Source organism: Triticum dicoccoides, chromosome 1B (assembly GCF_002162155.2).
Source record: "Triticum dicoccoides isolate Atlit2015 ecotype Zavitan chromosome 1B, WEW_v2.0, whole genome shotgun sequence".
NCBI classification, from domain to species: domain Eukaryota; kingdom Viridiplantae; phylum Streptophyta; class Magnoliopsida; order Poales; family Poaceae; genus Triticum; species Triticum dicoccoides.
In genome coordinates this window covers 3,892,046-3,912,041 of record NC_041381.1, presented here as the reverse complement: position 1 = coordinate 3,912,041, position 19,996 = coordinate 3,892,046, and the positions used below count along the sequence as shown (strand labels likewise).

Genomic DNA, 19,996 nt, shown 5'->3' with positions numbered 1-19,996 from the left:
GACATGCCAGCCTTCAACCTCTCCTCGTCCAGCCACCCTCTTTGCCGCGGCTACAGGGTGTCCGCCGGGCGAAGCCCGTGCATGGTGTTGGCGGCAGCGGGGTTTCTTCCTTCCTTCCCCTGCACGGGATCCTAGCGATGCAAGGAGGTTGCTCCATGTGGGGAACACGGGATCGGCAGGGCTCCCGGTGGAAGCTCGCATGGATCCAATGGCTGAGAGGCTGGGAGGTGGCAGTGCTGCACAATAGTGGTGTTGTAGCTCGGGCGCATTGGCGGTGGTGCTACAAAAACTCCCTGGGTCACCGGCAGGGGTGCCGGTCGTAGACGTGGTCTTCTCCCTCTTGATCGCTTGTCCGTCTCGGTGGCTCCCTAATTGTTTTGGTCATTCCGGTCGCTGTCGGCTCTGTCCGTGGTCGGAGGATGTTGGTCAGTTCATCGCTCGTAGCCATGGAGGGCCTATGGGGCTTCTTTTCTCATGGGCGACGGCCTGGGTGGTGGGAGCCGGGGTGCACGTGGGTTGAGCTAGCGGCTAGTGGCCATGGCCTTGTGGGTGGTGCGGTGGCTGGCATTTAGACGTTCTATGATGCTGTGCAGATGTGGTCCATGTGACTGGCCACACCTTGGGCGAAGGCGGAGTATGCTTCCCGGGGTGAAAACCATGTCTGGCTTAGGCAAGACGATGAAGGAGGCGTTCGGGGACGTTGTCATCTTCCTGAAGTGTCTGTTGTGAGTGCTTATTTCGCTTCATCGTGCTCCAGATGAAAATATATTTCATTAGATCAGGCGGTGGCGGCGATTCGATGTCATGTCCTTCCCGAAGGCATCGTCACGGAGCTCACGGTTCGTCAACATTCAACTTCACCTCTTCGTGCTATCTCATCGGAAAGTGCTTGGGTGGTTCCATAGTGATGTTTACTATCATTCTGTAGTGTACTTCGAGTCATCCGGGGTGTTGTTGTTGTAGATCTTTGGCACCCATGTATCTAGCCTTGGGTCAGTGTGGGTGTTGGTGTGTTGTTTTGTGTTTTGTATATGTCTTTATGTTGGTTGTAAGAAAAAGGGTTCCCCCCCCAGATTTGTATTACAAAGCAACCATCCGATACAACCAACGATAGGTGCTGGGGCGGAAGCAGCACAATCACGCCCAAAAGAAAAGAAAGAGAAAAAAGAAAAGAAACAAATGCCGATAATGGCGGATCGACAAAAACGACGAAGCCTCGCGACCGCTGCGTCCACCGGAAATCGTCACCCAATCTCCGAGACTCCGAAGCGCCGGTACCAATCAACACCTCCAAGAAGGGACGCGACGATGATGACGCTGCTGCCAAGGGTTTCCCCCGGTACGCGGTGAGGAGAGAGGAAGGGTAGCCCCGATGCCCTCCTGGAAGGTCCGGTGGTACCCTCAGGTGCCACCGCGTCGGTGTCGGCCAAGCCAACAGGGATTTCTCCCGATCCCATCCTCCACCTCAAGCACTCCGGAGCTTGCCACCAAACCGACCACCATCCTGCGCCAACACGGACACGAAGCTTCCCACACTGTCTCATTATGGCACCGCGAAGCTGGCCTACAAAACGAAGAAGGGGAGCCGGGACTAGGGCAGGAGCACCGTCAGCATACTAGAGGGCTCCACCTCCACCGTCCACGATGGTAGCCGACCGGACTGAGGAAGTCCTGGATTAGGAGGTATCTGGACTGCCGGACTGTGTACAATGTCCGGACTATTGAAGCGTGAAGATACAAGACTCAAGACTTCGGCCCGTGTCTGGATGGGACTCTCCTTTGCATGGAAGGCAAGCTTGGCGATCCGGATATTATATTTCCTTCCTTGTAACCGACTCCATGTAAACCCTAGCCCTCTCCGGTGTCTATATAAACCGGAGAGGTTGGTCCTTAGAAGGGTGATCACAATTACAATCATACCATCATAGGCTAGCTCTTAGGGTTTAGCCTCTACGATCTCGTGGCAGATCTACTCTTGTACTACCCATATCATCAATATTAATCAAGCAGGAAGTAGGGTTTTACCTCCATCGAGAGGGCCCGAACCTGGGTAAACATCTGTGTCCCTTGCTTCCTGTTACCATCAGCATTGTCGGACAGATCGGGACCCCCTACCCGAGATCCGCCGGTTTTGACACCGACATTGGTGCTTTCCTTGAGAGTTCCTCTGTGTCGTCGCTATCGGGCTCGATGGCTCCTTCAATCATCATCAACGACGCAGTCCAGGGCAAGACTTTCCTTCCCGGACAGATCTTCATGTTCGGCGGCTTCGCACTGCGGGCCAATTCGCTTGGCCATCTGGAGCAGATCGACAGCTACACCCCTGGCCATCAAATCAGGTTCGGAAACCTGAACTACACGGCAGATATCCGCGGAGACTTGATCTTTGACGGATTCGGGCCAGCGCCAGGAGCACCGGACAGTCACGACGACCATGGCCTGAACCAGCTGTCGGACAACACTCGGGATATCACCCCTGCAGTAGCCCTGGACTCAAATCCGGAGCAGACTGCGTTGCCTGGAGACGAAGGGATGGACCCCGCCCCGCAAGCTGTACCCTCGTCGGCGGTAGAGCCGAACATAGGCCTCCCTTTTGAGGAAGCCTGTGACTCCAGACCCCCGGATTCATATCCGGATGTAGGTTCTAGTCCGCGCGTTCCCGGGCCCGCCGAGCCTGGTAGGGCTCCCGTAATGGAGTTCACCGCGGTGGACGTCTTTCAGCACTCGCCCTTCGGCGACATGCTGAACTTATTGAAGTCTCTCTCTTTGTCAGGAGTCTCTGGGTCGAACTATGTCCGGCTTGAGTGGGAAGCGGACGACGACGGAATTCGTTGCCCACCCACCACCCACTTCATTGCCACGATCGATAATTTAACCGACGTGCTTGACTTTGATTCCGAAGACATCAACGGTATGGACGACGATGCAGGAGAATTACAGGAGCCACCGCTCACAGGGCGGTGGACGGCCACCTCCTCATATGATATATATATGGTGGACACTCCATAGGAAACTAATGGCGACGAGGCAACGGAGGATAACCCCTCGGGAAGAAAAGCAAAGCATGGGCGTCGTCGGCGCCGCTCCAAGCCCCGCCACAGCAATACCGGCCCCGGAGACGAAAGTAATCCGGATGGCGCCGAAGAAGAATATGACCCTGACCAGCCCGCCTTCGAGCAAGCCGAACAGGAAGATGAGCAGGTCAGCCTAGAAGAACAGGTGACGGACGGATACCCGGAGGAGGAGAACTACATGCCCCCTCCGAAGACGAGATTAGCAACGGTGACGATGAATTCGGCATACCTGAGGATCCCGTGGAGCAGGAGCGCTTCAAGCGTAGACTTATGGCCACTGCGAGGAACCTGAAGAAGAAGCAGCAGCAACTCCAAGCTGATCAAGACCTGCTCACAGATAGATGGATTGAAGTCCTGGCAGCCGAGGAATATGGACTCGAGCGCCAAACGGCTGACCGGCCACCCCGTGGCCGGGATAAAATGGGATATCAGCCCGGATACCAGCCAGCACCCCCATGCCGATACAATACGGCCCAGGGTAACAGGCAAGACCTGCAAGATATTCTGGAAAACAAAGCAGTACAGCGAAGATCGATCTACGGATCGCGGTGGCGCGCCCCAGCGCGCGACGATGATCGTCGCACCGGATACATCATCAACAAGTCCGGCCGGGCCGAACACAGCCACTCAGACCAATCCGAGCTACGTAGCCACATAGCCCGGCACAGAGGCGCCGCACACGCCCCTCTGCTTCACTGACGAAGTGATGGATCATGAATTCCCAGAAGGGTTCAAACTCGTAAACACCAAATCATACGATGGCACAACAGACCCCGCAGTATGGATCAAAGATTTCCTTCTCCACATTCACATGGCCCGCGGAGATGATCTACACGCCATCAAATATCTTCCCCTTAAGCTCAAAGGACCAGCCCGACACTGGTTAAACAGCCTGCCAGCAAATTCCATTGGCAGTTGGGAAAACCTGGAAGACGCATTCCTTGATAACTTCCAGGGCACATATGTGAGACCACCAGACGTTGATGACTTGAGCCACATTACTCAAGAGCCCGGAGAGTCAGCCCGGAAATTCTAGACTCGGTTCCTAACTAAAAAGAACCAAATAGTCGACTGTCCGGACGCAGAAGCCTTGGCAGCTTTCAAGCATAATATCCGTGACGAGTGGCTAGCTCGACACCTCGGCCAGGAAAAACCCAAGTCCATGGCACCTCTCACAACACTAATGACCCGCTTTTATGCGGGTGAGGACTGCTGGCTGGCTCGCAGCGGCACCACACCAGATTCCGGCACTTCGGACGGCCGCGATACTAATGTCAAGCCACGGTGCAACAGACATAAGAGACACAACAGCGGTGACAGCACTGAAGACACGGCAGTCAACGCCGGATTCAGCGGATCGAAGTCCGGTCAGCGGAAAAAGCCGTTCAAAAGAAATAATCAGGGACCGTCCAGTCTGGACCGCATACTGGAGCGCTCGTGCCAAATTCATGGCACACCGGACAAACCAGCCAACCACACCAATAGGGACTGCTGGGTGTTCAAACAGGCCAGCAAAATAAACACCGAAAACAAGGACAAGGGGCTGCACGGCGACAATGATGAAGATCCCCGGCGTCCGAACAAGGGGGGACAAAAGAAATTCCCCCCTAGGTGAAAACGGTCAACATGTTCTATGCCACCCACATCCCCAAGCGGGAACGGAAGCGGACACTACGGGACGTCTATGCGATGGAGCCAGTCGCCCCCATGTTCAACCCATGGTCAGCTTGTCCGATCACCTTCGACCGCAGGGATCACCCTACTAGCATCCATCACGGCGGCTCAGACGCATTGGTCTTAAACCCAATCATCGACGGATTCTACCTCACGCGTGTCCTTATGGACAGCAGCAGCAGCCTGAACCTACTTTATCAGGACATAGTGCGCAAGATGGGCATTGACCCTTCAAGGATCAAGCCCACCAAAACTACCTTTAAAGGTGTAATTCCTGGAGTAGAGGCCTGCTGTACGGGCTCTATAACATTGGAAGTGGTCTTCGGATCCTTGGACAACTTCTGGAGCAAAGAGTTAATCGTCGATATCGTCCCTTTCCGTAGTGGTTACCACGCACTGCTCGGACGAACCGCATTCGCTAGATTCAGTGCCGATACCACATTATGCATACCTCAAGCTCAAGATGCCAGGTCCGCGCGGGGTCATAATAGTAAACGGAAACATTGACCACTCTCTCCGTACAGAAGAGTATAATGCAGCCCTCGCAGCAGAAGTACAATATGCGGCCTCCTCCGGCAAACCTCCAATCCGGCGACAACAACCTCAAGCACCGTCAAGCGAGTCCGGAGCACCCCGCAACAGGATCATCAGGAACGCCAAGAGCGTGATTAGCAGTCCGGCCTCCGCTCAAGCCCCATCAAAGTAGCATTCGTGCCACGCGTACACAATTATGCACTCAAGATACCATGGGCATGGGCGGAGGCGCACCAACGACTCAGTCAATAATGCGGGTAACCGCCAAATACCCTCATAATCTTTCCCTCTTAACTTTCAGGACATCGCTTTAGTGCAGCATCCTCAGAAGAGCCGTGTTGCCGGGCTTACATGGGAGAGACATCCAAGGAGGCAGCTGACGTTGTGCGCAGAAGGAAATACCCAGGTGGAATCTATTTACGATCATTATACCTGCTTTATCTATCTGTACACGGCCTGCCCCTAGATTGGACATGTCAAATAGTCCGATTTATCTCCGCTTAATGCATCCATTGTAAACATACGCTTAAATGTATTATCCATCAATGGGAGATCATATATAGCGTCAGCTTATTATTCTTATTCGAGCATTTTTTTTCTCTTATAAATGTTTATTTGATATTGAATCGGTACACCTTGGTACGGTCAGTTTGCCAGGGGCTTCTCATGGCGCCCCATAATATGGCAAGTAAAGTCCCAACATTTTCAACAGTGCGGCACCCCGAACTTATAGCACTATATGCATCAGCTCCGAATCATGTCTTGGGTCTACAGTTGGGATATCCCGGCTCCCTTGTTTTGGTGCCTTACGTTCCGTTATATCGGCTAAGGTAGCGCAGGGAGAACTACTGCGATTGTGTCCCGGTTCTTTCGGACGAGCACCTCAGAAGAGAAAGCCGAAAACTGACCAGAATGATGTGGCGAGAGCTGGTCGCTGTTCGAGAGGTCTTAAAATCCTTAAAGATTTTCTGCTTTAGGCGATAAATCGGCTTTGTCCGATCTAGGTGTATATAGCGCCCCAATTCGGCCTTCCGAATTCTAGGGGCTTCGCCGAAATTTAAAATTGTAGACTTCTATGGCTAAGTGAAAGTTATGAAGCCGCATAGTCCGATTGCCTTGTTCGCTGCGCCGGACACCTCCTTAAGGGACCAAACATTTGGATAAAGAGTGTCCAGGTTTTCCACGAACACCCTAGTACTAGTTACGTGGGGGCGGAAGCCGACGACTGGCCTACTTTCAGAATTTTATAAACAGCCGCACAGAAGGTGATATTTTAAATAACAAAAGCGCTACATAGCGCAAGTAACTTCGTCCTTAAAATACAAACATGACAGAAGTGAATTTATTCAAAAATGGTGTCCTTGGTACATTCATCAGCCACGAGACGAGCACCCTTCATAACGCCATCATAGTACATCTCGGGATGGCGATGCGCCTTGCCCTCCGGCGGCCCGTCCTTGACCAGCTTCTCCGCATCCAGCTTGCCCCAATGCACGTTGACGCGGGCAAAGGCCCGGCGGGCACCCTCGATACAAACGGATCGCTTGATCACTTCCAGCCGCGGGCAGGCATCCACCATCCGCTTGATCAGGCCAAAGTAGCTACTGGGCATGAGCTCACCAGGCCACATCCGAACTATGAAACCTTTCATAGCCAGCTCAGCCGCCCTGTGGAGTTCGACCAACTGCTTCAGTTGGTCAATCAGAGGCATCGGGTGTTCGGCCCCAGCATACTGGGACCAAAACAACTTCTCCGTTGAGTTCCCCTCCTGGGCACGGTAGAACTCCGCAGCATGTGATACGCTTCGTGGCAGATCTGCGAATGCCCCTGGAGAGCTCCGAATTCGAGTAAGTAAAAGAAATGCCTCCTCCACATGTTTGCTTTGCATAAAGAACTTCTTACCCGCTGCTATCTTCTTGGCCTCCTGGATTTCGTGCTGTGCTTTCTCGGCTTCGGCCTTGGCGTCTTTCAAATTCACAAGGGCCTTCGTAAGCTCGGCCTCTTTCACCTTCAGATCATGCTCCACGGACTCGCACTTCTTGCCGAGGTCCCGGAGCTCTTGCTGTACCTCACCCACTCTGGCACTTTGCCTTTCGTGCTCTTTGCATTCCAAGGACGCTTTATCTTCCGCCTCGGACAACGCTTTCTTCAGGGACGCCACTTCGGCGGTGGCCCCTGTTACATAGTCACGACGCTTTGACGTTAGACTTGCCAATTTTGCCTATCTTTAAATACATGCGAGCGGGGAATCGCTTATCTTTATTCTCCTAGAGCTGCCTCTTCGCGAGGCCGAGCTCTCCCTGCGCCTGCTCCAGGTCCCGCTCCAGTTCGGCAACCTCGGCAGTACGGGCAGCAGCAGCAAGCAGCACAGTATGCTTATGCACACGAATATTTATTGTTAGACTCCTGTGGATTATAATTGACCCTCCGTTTGGCTTTTCTTTCCGAACAACAAACAGAGTATCAGGGGCTACTACCTATCGGGTGGTAATTCTACACATACTTATTACTTACCTCAAAGCCTATCAGTTGGTTGGTGCAAGCTTCGGTTAGTCTGCTTTTGGCGGACGAAACCTTCCAAATCACCGTACTCATAAGAGTACGGTGCTCTTCATCCATGGAAGCGACATGAAGCGCTTCCAGCAGACAATCCGGCGCCTCATGCGCAACGGAAGTCCTCGACGCAGACGGCTTGCCCTCCCTAACGAGGGGCCGCCCGCCTGAGTCCGGAACCATCGAAGGTTCCGGAACTGTGTTCGGCTGAGACCGGCTTGCCATGGCTCTCATCGACACGATCCGCGGGGATCTTGAACCCCACGTGTCCGACATCTGGAATCCCGCCTTGGGGCGTCTCCAGAGTCACCTCCCCCCACTCTGGGAGCCTTCGGGACAACACCTCCGTGTCATCCGGGGGTTGAGGGGTAGTGGCCGTCGGAAGAGAATTTATCGCTGAATCGCTCAAGGGCCCGGAGGAAGATACCTCGGGGTGAGCCCTGGCCGGACTACATATATGTTCAGCATTATAAATACAAAAACTATGAAGTGAAACCATAATAGGATGCGGACACTTACGATCGCACTGGGGGCTTCCCCCTGGGCAGCCATCCCTCCTCGTTGTGAGCGGCCGTGGCGGAGTAGTCCGGAAGGGATACCTTCCCCTTCTTGGACGCCCCAGCCTCCCCCTCCGGGGTGGCTTTTCTCTTCTTCTCCCCTCCCCAGTATGGGGAGGTAGAATTTCTTCTTGATTCCCCCCGCCTCCGCGGGAGGAATCTGTCTCGTCGTCATCAGACGACAAGGGTATGATGGCCTTACGCCGGGGGCCTTTTCTGACCCCCTGGTCCGCCTCCCCGGGCCCCTCATGTTGGGGAACGTAGCAGAAATTCAAAATTTTCCTACGAGTCACCAAGATCTATCCATGGAGAGACCAGCAACGAGGGGAAGGAGAGTGCATCTACATACCCTTGTAGATCGCTAAGCGGAAGCGTTCAAGAGAACGGGCTTGAAGGAGTCATACTCGTCGTGATCCAAATCACCGGAGATCCTAGTGCCGAACGGACGGCACCTCCGCGTTCAACACACGTACAGCCGGTGACATCTCCCACGCCTTGATCCAGCAAGGAGAGAGGGAGAGGTTGAGGAAGACTCCGTCCAGCAGCAGCACGACGGCGTGGTGGTGGTGGAGGAGCATGGCAATCCCGCAGGGCTTCGCCAAGCACCGCGGGAGAGGAGGAGGACTTGGGAGAGGGGGAGGGCTGCGCCAGAACTTCGTCTGAAGCTCCCATGCGCCTCCCCACTATATATAGGGGTGGAGGGGCTGGTTTCTTGCCCTCCAAGTCCATTGGGGCATTGGCCAAGGTGGGAGGAAAGAAATCCCATCATTTCCTTCCCCACCGATTGTTATCCCCCCTTTTTAGGGATCTTGATCTTATCCCTTCGGGATATGATCTTATTCCTTCTAAGGGGGGGTCTTGGTGCACCTTGACCAGGGGTGTGGGGCCTTGCCCCCACTACCCACGTTCATGTGGGTCCCCCCATGCAGGTGGGCCCCACTCCGGAACCTTCCAGAACCTTCCCGGTACAATACCGAAAAATCCCGAACATTTTCCGGTGGCCAAAATAGGACTTCCCATATATAAATCTTTACCTTCGGACCATTCCGGAAATCCTCATGACGTCCGGGATCTCATCCGGGACTCCGAACAACATTCGGTAACCACATACAAACTTCCTTTATAACCCTAGCGTCATCGAACCTTAAGTGTGTAGACCCTACGGGTTCGGGAGACATGTAGACATGACCGAGACGTTCTCCGGTCAATAACCAACAGCGGGATCTGGATACCCATGTTGGCTCCCACATGTTCCACGATGATCTCATCGGATGAACCACGATGTCAAGGACTCAATCGATCCCGTATACAATTCCCTTTGTCTAGCGGTATTTTACTTGCCCGAGATTTGATCGTCGGTATACCGATACCTTGTTCAATCTCGTTACCGGCAAGTCTCTTTACTCGTTCTGTAACACATCATCCCGTGATCAACCCCTTGGTCACATTGTGCACATTCTGATGATGTCCTACCGAGTGGGCCCAGAGATACCTCTCCGTTTACACGGAGTGACAAATCCCAGTCTCGATTCGTGCCAACCCAAGAGACACTTTCGGAGATACCTGTAATGCACCTTTATAGCCACCCAGTTATGTTGTGACGTTTGGTACACCCAAAGCATTCCTACGGTATCCGGGAGTTGCACAATCTCATGGTCTAAGGAAAAGATACTTGACATTTGAAAAGCTTTAGCATACGAACTACACGATCTTTGTGCTAGGCTTAGGATTGGGTCTTGTCCATCACATCATTCTCCTAATGATGTGATCCCGTTATCAATGACATCCAATGTCCATGGTCAGGAAACCGTAACCATCTATTGATCAACGAGCTAGTCAACTAGAGGCTTACTAGGGACATGGTGTTGTCTATGTATCCACACATGTATCTGAGTTTCCTATCAATACAATTATAGCATGGATAATAAACGATTATCATGAACAAGGAAATATAATAATAACTAATTTATTATTGCCTCTAGGGCATATTTCCAACAGTCTCCCACTTGCACTAGAGTCAATAATCTAGTTCACATCACCATGTCATTAACACTAACAGGTCACATCACCATGTGACCAACATCCAAAGAGTTTACTAGTGTCACTAAACTAGTTCACATCATCATGTGATTAAGACTCAATGAAATCTGGGGTTTGGTCATGTTCTGCTTGTGAGAGAGGTTTTAGTCAACGGGTCTGCAACATTCAGATCCGTATGTACTTTGCAATTCTCTATGTCATATTGTAAATGCTACTTCCACGCTCCACTTGGAGATATTCCAAATGGTTGCTCCACTATATGTATCCGGTTTGCTACTCAGAGTCATTCGGATAGGTGTTAAAGCTTGCATTGACGTAACCCTTTACGCCGAACTCTTTATCACCTCCATAATCGAGAAACATGTCCTTATTTAATTCAAGGACAATTTTGACCGCTGTCCAATGATCCATTCCTGGATCATTCTTGTACCCCTTGACTGACTCATGGCAAGGCACACTTCCAGTGTGGTACACAGCACAACATACTATAGAGCCTACGTCTGAAGCATAGGGGACGACCTTCGTCCTTTCTCTCTCTTCTGCCGTGGTCGAGCTTTAACTCTTAACTTCATACCTTACATCTCAGGCAAGAACTCCTTCTTTGACTGATCCATCTTGAACACCTTCAAGATCATGTCAAGGTATATGCTCATTTGAAAGTACCATTAAGCGTTTTTTATCTATCCTCATAGATCTTCATGCTCAATGTTCAAGTAGCTTAATCCAGGTTTTCTATTGAAAAAACACCTTTCAAATAACCCTATATGCTTTCTAGAAATTCTACATCATTTCTGATCAACATATACTCATCAGAAATTCTATAGTGCTCCCACTCACTTCTTTGGAAATACAAGTTTCTCATAAACTTTGTACAAACCCAAAATCTTTGATCATCTCATCAAAGTGTACATCCCAACTCCGAGATGCTTACTCCAGTCCTTAGAAGGATTGCTGGAGCTTTGCATACCTTTTAGCATCCTTAGGATCGCCAAAACCATTCTGATTGTATCACATACAACCTTTCCTTACGACTGGTAAGGAAACTCGTTTTGACATCCATCTGCCAGATTTCATAAATGCAGCTTGTGCTAACGTGATTCCGACGGACTTTAAGCATTGCTACGGATGAGAAAATCTCATCGTAGTCAACTCCTTGAACTTGTGAAAAACTCTTCGCCACAAGTCGAGCTTCATGGACGGTGACATTACCGTCCACATTCGTCTTCTTCTTAAAGATCCATTTATCTTAATGGCTTGCCGATCATTGGGCAAGTCCACCAAAGTCCATGCTTTGTTCTGATACATGGATCCTATCTCGGATTTCATGGTTTCTAACCATTTGTCGGAATTTGGGCCCACCATCGCTTCTCCATAACTCGTAGGTTCATTGTTGTCTAGCAACATGACCTTCAAGACAGGATTACAATACCAGTCTGAAGTAGTACGTATCCTTGTCACCCTACGAGGTACGGCAGTGACTTGATCCGAAACTTCATGATCACTATCATAAGATTCTACTTCAATTGGTGTAGGTGCCACATGAACAACTTCCTGTGCCCTGATACACACTGGTTGAAGTGATGGTTCAATAACCATATCAAGTCTCCACCATCCTCCCACTCAACTCTTTCGAGAGAAACCTTTCCTCGAGAAAGGACCCGATTCAAGAAACAATCCATATTGCTTTCGGATCTGAATTAGGAGGTATACCCAACTGTTTTGGGTGTCCTATGAAGATGCATTTTATCCGCTTTGGGTTCGAGCTTATCAATCCTGAAACTTTTTCACATAAGCGTCGCATCCCCAAACCTTTAAGAAACGACAACTTAGGTTTCTCTAAACCATAATTCATACGGTGTCATCTCAACAGAATTATGTGGTGCCCTATTTAAAGTGAATGTGGTTGTCTCTAATGCCTAACCCATGAACAATAGTGGTAATTCGATAAGAGACATCATGGTACGCACCATATCCAATAGGGTGCAACTATGATGTTCGGACACACCATCGCACTATGGTGTTCCAGGCGGTATTAATTGTGAAACAATTTCCACAATGTCTTAATTGTGTGCCAAAACTCGTAACTCAGATATTCATCTCTATGATCATATCATAGACATTTTATCCTCTTGTCACAATGATCTTCTACTTCACTCTGAAATTACTTGAACCATTCAATAATTCAGACTTGTGTTTCATCAAGTAAATATTCTCAACATCTACTCGAATCATCTGTGAAGTAAGAACATAACGATATTCACTGCATGCCTCAGCACTCATTGGATTGCAAACATCAAAAATGTGTTACTTCCAACAAGTTGCTATCTTGTTCCATCTTACTGAAAACGAGGCTTTTCAGTCATCTTGCCCATGTGGTATGATTTGCATATCTCAAGTGATTCAAAATCAAGTGAGTCCAAACGATCCATCTGCATGGAGTTTCTTCATGCATATACACCAATAGACATGGTTCGCATGTCTCAAACTTTTCAAAAACGAGTGAGTCCAAAGATCCATCAACATGGAGCTTCTTCATGCGTTTTATACCATTATGACTTACATGGCAGTGCCACAAGTAAGTGGTACGATCATCTTATATCTTTTGGGATGAAAAATGTGTATCACTATGATCGAGATTCAATAAACCATTTTTAGGTGCAAGACCATTGAAGGTATTATTCACATAAATAGAGTAACCATTATTCTCCTTAAATGAATAACTGTATTGCAACAGACATAATCCAATCATGTCTATGCTCAACGCAAACACCAAATGACAATTATTCAGGTTTAATACTAATCTTGATGGTAGAGGGAGCGTGCGATGTTTGATCACATCAAACTTGGAAACACTTCCAACACATATCGTCAGCTCACCTTTAACTAGTCTCCGTTTATTCCGTAGCTCTTTTATTTCGAGTTACTAACACTTAGCAACCGAACCGGTATCTTAATACCCTGGTGCTACTAGGAGTACTAGTAAAGTACACATTAACATAATGTATATCCAATATACTTCTATTGACCTTGCCAGCCTTCTCCTCTACCAAGTATCTAGGGTAATGCTGCTCTAGTGGCTGTTCCCCTTATTACATAAGCACTTAGTCTTGGGTTTGGGTTCAACCTTGGGTTTCTTCACTAGAGTAGCAGCTGATTTGCCGTTTCATGAAGTATCCCTTCTTGCCCTTGCCCTTCTTGAGACTAGTGGTTTTCACCAACCATCAACAATTGATGCTTCTTCTTGATTTCTACTTTCGCGGTGTCAAACATGACGAATACCTCAAGGATCATCATATCTATCCCTGATATGTTATAGTTCATCACGAAGCTCTAGCAGCTTGGTGGCAATGACTTTTGGAGAAACATCACTATCACATCTGGAAGATCAACTCCCACTCGATTCAAGTGATTGTTGCACTCAGACAATCTGAGCACAAGCTCAACGATTGAGCTTTTCTCCCTTAGTTTGCAGGCTAAGAAAATCGTCGGAGGTCTCATACCTCTTGACGTGGGCACGAGCCTGAAATCCCAGTTTCAGCCCTCGAAACATCTCACATGTTCCGTGACGTTTCGAAAACGTCTTTGGTGCCTCAACTCTAAACCGTTTAACTGAACTATCACGTAGTTATCAAAATGTGTATGTCCGATGTTCGCAACATCCACAAACGACGTTTGGGGTTCAGCACACTGAGCGGTGCATTAAGGACATAAGCTTTCTACTGTCCGCATAATCGCTACTATCAACTTTCAACTATATTTTCTCTAGGAACATATCTAAATAGTGGAACTAAAGCGCGAGCTTACGACATAATTTGCAAAAGGTCTTTTGACTATGTTTAGGATAATTAAGTTCATCTTATGAACTCCCACTCAGATAGACATCCCTCTGATCATCTAAGTGATTACATGATCCGAGTCAACTAGGCCGTGTCCGATCATCACGTGAGACGGACTAGTCATCATCGGTGAACATCTTCATGTTGATCGTATCTACTATACGACTCATGCTCGACCTTTCGGTCTCTGTGTTCCGAGGCCATGTCTGTACATGCTAGGCTCGTCAAGTTAACCCTAAGTGTTTCGCGTGTGTAAATCTGTCTTACACCCGTTGTATGTGAACGTAAGAATCCATCACACCCGATCATCACGTGGTGCTTAGAAGCGACGAACTTTAGCAACGGTGCACAGTTAGGGGAGAACACTTCTTGAAATTGTTGTAAGGGATCATCTTATTTACTACCGTTGTTCTAAGTAAAAAAGATGCATAAACATGATAAACATCACATGCAATCAAATAGTGACATGATATGGCCAATATCATTTTGCTCCTCTTGATCTCCATCTTCGGGGCTCCATGATCATCATCGTCACCGGCATGACACCATGATCTCCATCATCATGATCTCCATCATCGTGTCTTCATGAAGTTGTCTCGCCAACTATTACTTCTACTACTAAGGCTACCGGTTAGCAATAAAGTAAAGTAATTACATGGCGTTGTTTAATGACACGCGGGTCATACAATAAATTAAGACAACTCCTATGGCTCCTGCCGGTTGTCATACTCATCGACATGCAAGTCGTGATTCCTATTACAAGAACATGATCAATCTCATACATCACATATCATTCATCACATTCTTCTTGGCCATATCACATCACATAGCATACCCTGCAAAAACAAGTTAGACGTCCTCTAATTGTTGTTTGCATGTTTTACGTGGCTGCTATGGGTTTCTAGCAAGAACGTTTCTTACCTACGCAAAACCACAACGTGATATGCCAATTGCTATTTACCCTTCATAAGGACCCTTTTCATCGAATCCGTTCCGACTAAAGTGGGAGAGACTGGCACCTGCTAGCCACCTTATGCACCAAGTGCATGTCAGTCGGTGGAACCTGTCTCACGTAAGAGTACGTGTAAGGTCGGTCCGGGCCGCTTCATCCCACAATACCGTCGAAACAAGATTGGACTAGTAACGGTAAGCATATTGAACAAAATCAACGCCGACAACTACTTTGTGTTCTACTCGTGCAAAGAATCTACGCAATAGACCTAGCTCATGATGCCACTATTGGGGAACGTAGCAGAAATTCAAAATTTTCCAACGAGTCACCAAGATCTATCCATGGAGAGACCAGCAACGAGGGGAAGGAGAGTGCATCTACAAACCCTTGTAGATCGCTAAGCGGAAGCGTTCAAGAGAACGGGGTTGAAGCAGTCGTACTCGTCGTGATCCAAATCATCGGAGATCCTAGTGCCGAACGGACGGCACCTCCGCGTTCTACACACGTACAGCCCGGTGACGTCTCCCACGCGTTGATCCAGCAAGGAGAGAGGGAGAGGTTGAGGAAGACTCGGTCCAGCACCAGCACGACGGTGTGGTGGTGGTGGAGGAGCGTGGCAATCCTGCAGGGCTTCGCCAAGCACCGCGGGAGAGGAGGAGGACTTGGGAGAGGGGGAGGGCTGCGCCAGAACTTCGTCTGAAGCTCCCATGCGCCTCCCCACTATATATAGGGGTGGAGGGGCTGGTTTCTTGCCCTCCAAGTCCATTGGGGCGTTGGCCAAGGTGGGAGGAAAGAAATCCCATCATTTCCTTCCCCACCGATTGTTATCCCCCCTTTTTAGGGATCTTGATCTTATCCCTTCGGGATATGATCTTATTCCTTCTAAGGGGGGATCTTGGTGCGCCTTGACCTGGGGTGTGGGGCCTTGCCCCCACTACCCACGTTCATGTGGGTCCCTCCATGCAGATGGGCCCCACTCCGGAACCTTCTAGAACCTTCCCGGTACAATACCGAAAAATCCCGAACATTTTCCGGTGGCCAAAATAGGACTTCCCATATATAAATCTTTACCTCCGGACCATTCCGGAACTCCTCGTGACGTCCGGGATCTCATCCGGGACTCCGAACAACATTCGGTAACCACATACAAACTTCCTTTATAACCCTAGCGTCATCGAGCCTTAAGTGTGTAGACCCTACGGGTTCGGGAGACATGTAGACATGACCGAGACGTTCTCCGGTCAATAACCAACAGCGGGATCTGGATACCCATGTTGGCTCCCACATGTTCCACGATGATCTCATCGGATGAACCACGATGTCAAGGACTCAATCGATCCCGTATACAATTCCCTTTGTCTAGCGGTATTTTACTTGCCCGAGATTCGATCGTCGGTATACCGATACCTTGTTCAATCTCGTTACCGGCAAGTCTCTTTACTCGTTCCGTAACACATCATCCCGTGATCAACCCCTTGGTCACATTGTGCACATTCTGATGATGTCCTACCGAGTGGGCCCAGAGATACCTCTCCGTTTACACGGAGTGACAAATCCCAGTCTCGATTCGTGCCAACCCAACAGACACTTTCGTAGATACCTGTAATGCACCTTTATAGCCACCCAGTTACGTTGTGACGTTTGGTACACCCAAAGCATTCCTACGGTATCCGGGAGTTGCACAATCTCATGGTCTAAGGAAAAGATACTTGACATTTGAAAAGCTTTAGCATACGAACTACACGATCTTTGTGCTAGGCTTAGGATTGGGTCTTGTCCATCACATCATTCTCCTAATGATGTGATCCCGTTATCAATGACATCCAATGTCCATGGTCAGGAAACCGTAACCATCTATTGATCAACGAGCTAGTCAACTAGAGGCTTACTAGGGACATGGTGTTGTCTATGTATCCATACATGTATCTGAGTTTCCTATCAATACAATTATAGCATGGATAATAAACGATTATCATGAACAAGGAAATATAATAATAACTAATTTATTATTGCCTCTAGGGCATATTTCCAACACCTCATCCTTTCTGGATGGGGAGTCTTCTTCTTATTCCTCCACCCCTTCGTGGGAGGAGTGCGCCTCGTCGTCTTCGGACGAGGCTTCTGGCGTAACCTTACGCCGGAGACCCTTTCGGGTCCCCGGGGCCTTATTTTCGGCCTTCTTCTCCGGCACCTTGTACGGCGCCGGGACCAGCATCTCCCTCAGGAGAGCATCAGCTGGGCCTTCTGGCAGCAAAGCCGGACAGTAAACCTGCTTCGCTTTCTCCACATAATCCTGAAGCAAATATGCATAACTACTTAAGGCTCTCCTATGAATATATTGGGAAGAGCCAGGTCCGGTGGTAGTCTGAGAACTCACCTGACTAGGGGCCCGCGCGGCATGAAGCCCGCGGTCCTCGGATGCGGGAGGAGGTACTTCAGAGGCCTTGAATAGCACCTTCCATGCGCCTTTATGCGTCATGTCGTAGAGCTTCCGGAGCGTCTGGTGTTCGGCCGAGACGAACTCCCACAGATTGACTGCCCGTCTGGTGTTCGGCCGAGACGAACTCCCACAGATTGACTGCCCGCCTCTGGCAAGGCAGGATTCGGCGAACGAGCACGACCTGAATCACGTTGACGAGCTTGATGTTCTTGTCCTTAATGCTTTTGATGCATGTCTGGAGTCCGGTCAGCTCCGTAGAATCGCCCCAGGACAGGCCCTTCTTTTCCCAGGAGGTGAGCCGCATGGGTCTCTGGATCGGAACTCCGGGGCCGCTGCCCAGTTGGCGCCGCGCAGCTCGGTGATGTAGAACCACCCCGATTGCCACCCTTTTACGGTCTCCGCAAAGGAACTATCCAGCCAGGTGACGTTAGGCATCTTGCCCACCATGGTTCCTCCGCACTCCGCATGTTGGCCGCTTACAACCTTCGGCTTCACGTAGAAGGTTTGCAGCCATAGGCCGAAGTGAGGCCGGATGCGGAGGAAGGCCTCGCATACGACGATGAACGCCGAGATGTTGAGGACGAAATTCGGGGCTAGATCGTGGAAATCTAACCCGTAGTAGAACATGAGCCCGCGGACGAAGCGATGGAGTGGAAATCCCAGTCCACGGACGAAGTGGGCGACGAATACAACCCTCTCGTGGGGTCCTGGGGTTAGAATGACCTGCCCGGCGTCCGGTAGCCCGTGCGCTATGTCTGCGGCCAAGTATCCGGCCGCCCGAAGATTTGTGATGTGCTTCTCCTCGACGGTGGAAGCCACCCACTTGCCTCCTGCTCCGGACATGTTTAGCTGTGCGGAGAAGACTTGGGCTTGGGCACTGGAGCTCGAGGGGGCAAGAGTGGGCAAGGAAGAAAGAAGGCATGGGTAAAAATGTGGAACTCTTATCCCTTTATAGAGGCGACGAAAGCGGTGAGTCTCCCCACTTGCCCATTGGGAATCGCTTGCTTCCTAAGCGCCACGATTAATGGCGTGGTGGGATTACCCATACCCGTATTGATGAGAATCCCATGATAAGGGAACACGATCTCTGCTTTGACAAGACGTGTCACAGAAACCGCCTCGTAATATGCGCTGTAGCTGGTTGTGGGAAAACGGTTCGAGTAATGATCCGACCGTAATAACATGTCACGTCATCAGAAAAGTTGTCAGCAGATTGCATTTGTGAAAATATCATTCTCTCTACGGCGGTGTGTAAAGATCATCTTGTAGCTCCGGACACGGTCTACGTGTTCGATAACCACTTTGGAGTATTCGGAGAAGGAACCCGCCTTGCAATGCCGAAGACAATATTGCGCGCCGGACTCATCGTCATTGAAGCCTGGTTTAGGGGCTACTGAGGAAGTCCTAGATTAGGGGGTATCCGGACTGCCGGACTGTGTACAACGTCCGGACTATTGAAGCGTGAAGATACAAGACTCAAGACTTAGGCCCGTGTCCGGATGGGACTCTCCTTTGCGTGGAAGGCAAGCTTGGCGATCCGGATATTATATTTCCTTCCTTGTAACCGACTCCATGTAAACCCTAGCCCTCTTCGGTGTCTATATAAACCGGAGAGGTTGGTCCTTAGAAGGCCGATCACAATTACAATCATACCATCATAGGCTAGCTCTTAGGGTTTAGCCTCTACGATCTCGTGGTAGATCTACTCTTGTACTACCCATATCATCAATATTAATCAAGCAGGAAGTAGAGTTTTACCTCCATCTAGACGGCCCGAACCTGGGTAAACATCAGTGTCCCTTGCTTCATGTTACCATCAGCCTTGACGCACAGATCGGGACCCCCTACCCGAGATCCGCCGGTTTTGACACCGACACAAACGCCAAAGCAGGAGCCTACCGGGCCGGTGGCCCCACAGCTCCCGCCTCCGTGCCGCAGCTGGCACGTCGTCCGCGTTGCTGCCCCCCGTCCGAGCTGCTCCACCTCCTCACCACACAGACGACAACGACGAAGCCATGCCGGGGGCCGGCCCGCTAGGATCCAGATGGGGCCCTCGGACTCCTATCTGGGCCGGGGGCGCGCCACCGGCCAATCTGCGCCACCACGTCGTCTCGTCGCCAAGGGGCCGCACCACCACCACGCGAGCTGCCGGGACGCCGAGCCGTCATCAACCCAAGGAGCACCGCCGCCGCCCCCATGCCCCGGGTAGGGAGCCGTGCGTGGGGGGACATGTAGGCCCCGCCGCCGCCAACACCACCCGGCCAGCGCCGGGGGCGCCCGTCGGCGGCGGCTGGGAGGAAAGGAGAGACGAGGGCGGCCGAAGGAGGGGGGGGGGC

The 19,996-nt window shown here is 50.4% G+C and overlaps 1 pseudogene; it reads right to left on the bottom strand.

Moving 5' to 3' along the window:
- Positions 1-19,996, bottom strand: part of LOC119298807 — a 39,962-nt pseudogene that overhangs the window by 18,270 nt on the left and 1,696 nt on the right.